At 55.9% G+C, this 5,664-nt stretch overlaps 1 pseudogene; it reads right to left on the reverse strand.

Annotated features, from left to right (window-relative positions):
- Positions 1 to 554: 554 nt before the first annotated feature.
- LOC131270157 (large subunit ribosomal RNA) overlaps positions 555 to 5,664 on the reverse strand; it is an 11,042-nt pseudogene continuing 5,932 nt past the window's right edge.

Raw genomic sequence — 5,664 nt, forward strand, 5'->3', positions numbered from 1 at the left:
GTTTGCCCGGTTGGGCCATTAGATCACAACGCTTGCTAACCATGCAAGTGGTCTGGAGTATAGGTGATACTGACATACCACCGAGATGGTACATCTAGTATTGGGTCACCAAAACCAAACCAACCCCAAGTATCAACCCGGCATACTCAGAGTGATGGATCCGCCAACCCGTCCCGGCACTCCAAGTCCTTGACGAACCGAAAGTGTTTGCCCGGTAAGGCCATTAGATCACAACGCTTGCTACCCCACGGCGAGCTAAACATGCAAGTGGTCTTAGGCAACAGGTGACACCCGAAATTCATCCGAAGATGGAATATCAAGTGTTTAATCACCAAGCCAGCATCCAAACACCAAGTACCCCGGGAGGACCCGATGCGTTGCGACCATCTCCAAGTTCTTGACGAACCCGCAGTGAAAGGCGGTAAGGCCTCTGGGCCGCAACGCTCGCATGTGTTAACCCGCAAACACCACTGACCGGTCGGTCCACCGCAAGGGTGGGTCCAACTAGTCCACACACGGTATGCCGCATGTGCCCCCCGGGGGGAGCACACCGCACACAACCACCAAGCATGGGTCGCCTGAAAGGATCGAAATGTACATCTCTCTTCAATGCGTAGCGCCCAGCCTGCAAACCCGTCGTTTTCGGGTGGTCTTAGGAGTCGAAACTATTCTTGGAAGATCGGCAAGCACAACGCCTTTTCCCACTTCAGGTACTTCGGCGAGCGCACTCGCGATAGGCTCAGTTTGAGGGTTTCCAATAAATGGAAAGAGTCTATAGAAGACTCAATCCGGTCTCGTGATGTTATTAGCCATCTAGCTAACGACTCCTATACATATACTACCAGCCTGGTTCGGTTACGACCTTAGAGGCGTTCAGGCATAATCCGACGGACGTAGCGTCATACCAAAGTCCGCTCGGACTAGTATTGAGCCATTGGTCCGTACCTGTGGTTCCTCTCGTACTGCACAGGAATTCCATTGAGATAGTACTTGCACACCAGTAGGGTAAAACTAACCTGTCTCACGACGGTCTAAACCCAGCTCACGTTCCCTTGAAAGGGTGAACAATCCTACGCTTTGTGAATTTTGCTTCGCAATGATAGGAAGAGCCGACATCGAAGGATCAAAAAGCCACGTCGCTATGAACGCTTGGCGGCCACAAGCCAGTTATCCCTGTGTGTGTGAGCTGTCAAACGCTGTAGTGTCAACACGTGCTGAGCGTTGCTCCGTGTTTTTTTACAAAAATTTCGCGTAAAAAGTTTAAAGAACCCACGAAAGTTTGTTGTAATCGTTAAAACTAGTGCCAATCTACAGATTAGTAGTGAAAACCGCATTAAAATCATCGATTTCAACGAAAAATAAGAAAGAAAAGTGTTTGTTTACATTTTGTATGGAGAGCGGCCCGGGGCGTAGCCCCATTTGGGACTACGTGTTTTTCGGTTAAAAAAGTGTCCGGATCCTGGCCGGATGTGGTTTTTTAGATGACAGACGGTGTTTTAAAACGAAAGTCAGAGAAAACCGTATGAAAAAAGACGAATTCAGCGCAAAATAAGTGTAAATAAAGTGAGAGCACGCGGTGCAAAAATTTTGGCAGGTGAAGATTCGATCGTCCATTTTCCAGCCGGATTCGGACTCGAAGATCCGAGCGATTTCACCTAAGCCGAATCGGGCTCCGTGTCATCTGATCCAGTTTTTCAAAAAAGGACCGTTGGTGCCGGATTTTCGGGTCGTTCAAATTGACCGTTGGTGGAGTCGGTGGCCGTTGGTTTGAAGTGGCCGTTAATTCAAATCGGTCGGTAATTCAAATTGGCCGGTTATCCAAATTGGCCGGTATTTTTAATTGACCGTTGGCGGCAGTGTGTCCCGGATAGGTGTCCCGGCTGGGGGTGAAATGTTTCAAGTGTCCCGGCTGAAATATTTCATGGACCAACCATCCGGTTGAAATGTTTCAGTGAAACTTTTCAAGGTGTCTCGGCTAAGAGTGAAATGTTTCATGTGTCTCGGCTGAAAAATTTCGAGGTTCGATCATCCCGGTGAAATATTTCAGTGTGTCTCGGCTAAACTTGGTTCCGAAGTTGGCCGCCAGGCGGCGCCACCAGTACCAGCGGATTGCCAGCATTGCCACCAGGCGGCGCTTCGGGTCGTGGCGGGTGTCTCGGCTCACGGAGATTTCGAACACTGTTACCAGGCGGCGGCACTGGTGCTGAGCTTTTCAACGTCACAACCAGGCGGCGCCTTCAGTTCATCAAGTGTCTCGGCTGGTGGAGATCACCGGTTATCACAACCAGGCGGCACTCTGAGTTTTATGGCGAGTGTATCGGCTGGCGGTTTGCGGATTTGTCAACCAGGCGGCACCTGATCGCAGAGAAGAACTGAGATATAAGCTCAGATTTGGAAAGGGGAAAAAGATTGGTTTGGCCTTTTATTTGTTGGAGTTTCTATTTCGCACCGGTACTTGGCCTTCCTCCACTCCCCTTCCCCTTCCCACCTTCCCTTCCCAGACACTCCACCCTGGCTCTCCGCAACCTAACCCATTGCCCACAGCGATTTTCAGGGTTGCAGTAGGGGAATGGAGCAGGCATCGGGGGAGCCTTCGACGCGTCGGTCCGTCAGGCTCCGGTCCACCTGTGACGCTACCGCGCCATCGCCGAAGGACGACGGGGACAAAGTGATGACATCATCGGTTGCGCTGCCGTTGACTCGGCAGCGAAAGGGAGGCAGTGTCGCGCCATCGACTGCGACGCCCACTCGGCCGGTGGTGGTGGTGCAGCGGATGGCCCTGCTAGCCAGTGATATGGAGATTTCAGAGGAGAGCGACGAGGACGAGCTCAACTCAACCGTCGTCCAGCAGGTGGCCGAAGTCCCGCAGCAGGAGCCGACTATCGCAAGCCTCAGCAGCGAGTTGAGGGAGCTCCGGGCAACCGTCGAGACTCTCCTCGCTAAGGTTAGCGAGATGGAGACGGGCCGGGCGACGGCAAAGGATGGCGACGCGGAGCTGAAGACAAAGCTGAAGTTGTTGTCTCGTGAAAATCAGGAGCTGAAGCGAGACAACATTAGCCTTCGTGAGCGTGCGGCAGCCAGCGAAAGAGAACTTATGCTGCTCCAAAGTGGACTCCACTCGATGGGAGAGTTGGCGGTAGCTACGCAGCAGCAACAACAACATGTCGTCGACTCCAGTGCTGTTGGGCAAAGCCAGCATCCACCTGGCGACACTCCCAAACGAAAGCGGACCCGGGCAAGGCGCGGCAAGAAAAAAGAGGGCGAACCGACGGGCATGAACGAAGTCATCACGCCTGATGTCCCCGAGATCCCGGTCGAGGCCGTCTCGTCCCAGGCCATGGCTCCAGAAAAGCCAAAACCGAAGGCAAAGAAAGCAGCGGCTGTGGCAACCAAGGTGCATGCGCAACCAGCATCCTTTGCTAAAGTCGTGGCCAAGGGAGACAAGAGAGCAGCACCACAGAAAGCGGGAAAGAGCGCTGCTAAAGTGGAGAGGCCTGCGGTGATCGTCCTCGAGGCCAACGAGGGCAAGGCCTTCCTCGACACATACAAGGCAGTGCGTTCCAAGACCAATGTGGATCAGTTCGTGGCGAGGGTTTGCCGCACAGGGGAGCGGAAGCTGTCGCTGTGGCTGAAGCCGAACACGGACTGCGAGAGTGTGCTGGCCGATGTCAGCGAAGCCATCAAGGAGGATGGAGTGGCCCACCTCCTTGTCGACAAGCAGACGGCAGCGATCACAGGAATCGACATGCTGGCGACTGTCGACGACTTGATTTCGGCGATTAAGCGGCAGGCGGGGCTGACGGTTCCGGGCGAGGCAGTTCGGCTGTGGCGGCGGTACGACGGGCTGCAGAAAGCCCATATCAAGCTGCCGCGCGGGCAGTGCCAGCTTCTCGACGGTCACCGGGTCACCATAGGGAACACGAGTTGCGTCGTGCAGGCGCTCGCATCGGTCCCTGCAGGAGAGCAGCTCTGCTACCGCTGCTTTGGCAAGGGGCACCGCTCTCGCGAGTGCACCGGCCCTGACTACTCCAAGTGCTGCTTCCGGTGCGGATCGAAGCAGCACAAGGCCAAGGAGTGCAGCTCGGGCCCCAAGTGCCTTACGTGTTCCGGACAACATCAGACAGGTTCACCGGTTTGCAGCGGAAGTAGCCAGCCGTCATGTTCCCGCTAGCTACGAACACCACTGTTAGAGGGCGTGACGCTGGGTTGAAGATCCTCCAGATCAACTTGGCGCGCAGCAGGGTAGCACAAGACCTCATGCTCCAGACCGCACGGGAGCAAAGGATCGACATTGTGCTGGCGTCGGAGATCTACCGTGTTCCACCCAATAACGGGAACTGGGCGGTGGACTCGACAGCGAAGGCAGCCGTTATTACGACCGGAGCCTTGCCCATACAGCGAGTCTGGGCAAGTAGGGTAGGACTGGTGTCGGTCCAGGTGGCGGGGGTGACCTTCATCTCTTGCTACGCCCCACCAACACCGGGATGGACGGACGAGGACTACCAGCGGCTGCTCGACGAGATCGATATCGAGGCCAGAGCACACCCCCTCGTAGTCTTGGCGGGCGACTTCAATGCCTGGCACGTGCGATGGGGCAGCGCGAGGACGAAGCCGCGTGGTGAGGATCTCGCCGAGGTCGTCGACCAGCTTGACCTGGCGATCTTGAACCGCGGCAGTGTGCCCACGTTCGTCGGCAACGGCAGTGCTACTGAAAGTGTGGTCGACGTGTCCTTCGCCAGTCCGGCCATTGAACCCGGTAACGACTGGCGGGTGCTCGACACTTTCACCAACAGTGACCACAGATACGTGAGATTCAGCGTATCCGCGACACCAGTCAGCAGCGCTTCACCACACCAGCAGAGGCAACCGCAACAACAGCACCAGCATCGCGACCGGCAGCGACAACGCGAGCAGATTGGACCGAGATGGAAGTTGCGTCAATTCCATCCCGAAGCCTTCCAGATCGCGCTCCAGGCTTCCGGGTTTGCCGAAGCGGCTGTATCACCGGCGACTCTCACCGCTGGACTTACTAGAGCCTGCGATGAGGTGATGCAGAGGGCACCGCCAGCGCAGTTTTTGGTGAGACCGGAAATGTACTGGTGGACGCAGGAAATCGGCCTTCTCAGGGAGCAGTGCAAGTCATCTGAGGATGCGATTTTGACTGCCGGAACTGGTGCACAACGAGAGTTGGCCAGAGAACGGCACAGGAGTTGTAAGAAGGAACTCGCCCGCGCCATCAAGGCAAGCAAGGACCGTAGCTTTGATGAGATGATTGCGGAAGCTGAGGACAATGTCTTTGGCACTGCCTATAAGGTGGTAACGTCACGCCTTAAGGGTAGCCGCGTCCCCCCGGAGCGAGATCCTGCGATTCTACAGCACGTCGTGTCGGAACTCTTCCCGGATCATGGCACTTTTGAGTGGCCTGCACCGGATCGGGTCGATTGGGGGCAGACAACGCAGGAGCCAGTGAGGGAGGTATCGGATGAGGAGCTCTTGGCGATCGCGGCGCGGATGGTGCCCACTAAGGCCCCGGGACCCGATGGCATCATCAATGCGGCACTGAGGGTCGCTGTTCGCGAGCACACGGAGACGTTCCGCCGCGTGTTCCAGGAGTGCTTTGATCAATGCACCTTTCCCGCTGACTGGAAGCGACAACGACTTGCT

This window comes from Anopheles coustani (genome assembly GCF_943734705.1).
Source record: "Anopheles coustani chromosome X unlocalized genomic scaffold, idAnoCousDA_361_x.2 X_unloc_15, whole genome shotgun sequence".
Taxonomy (NCBI): Eukaryota; Metazoa; Arthropoda; class Insecta; order Diptera; family Culicidae; genus Anopheles; species Anopheles coustani.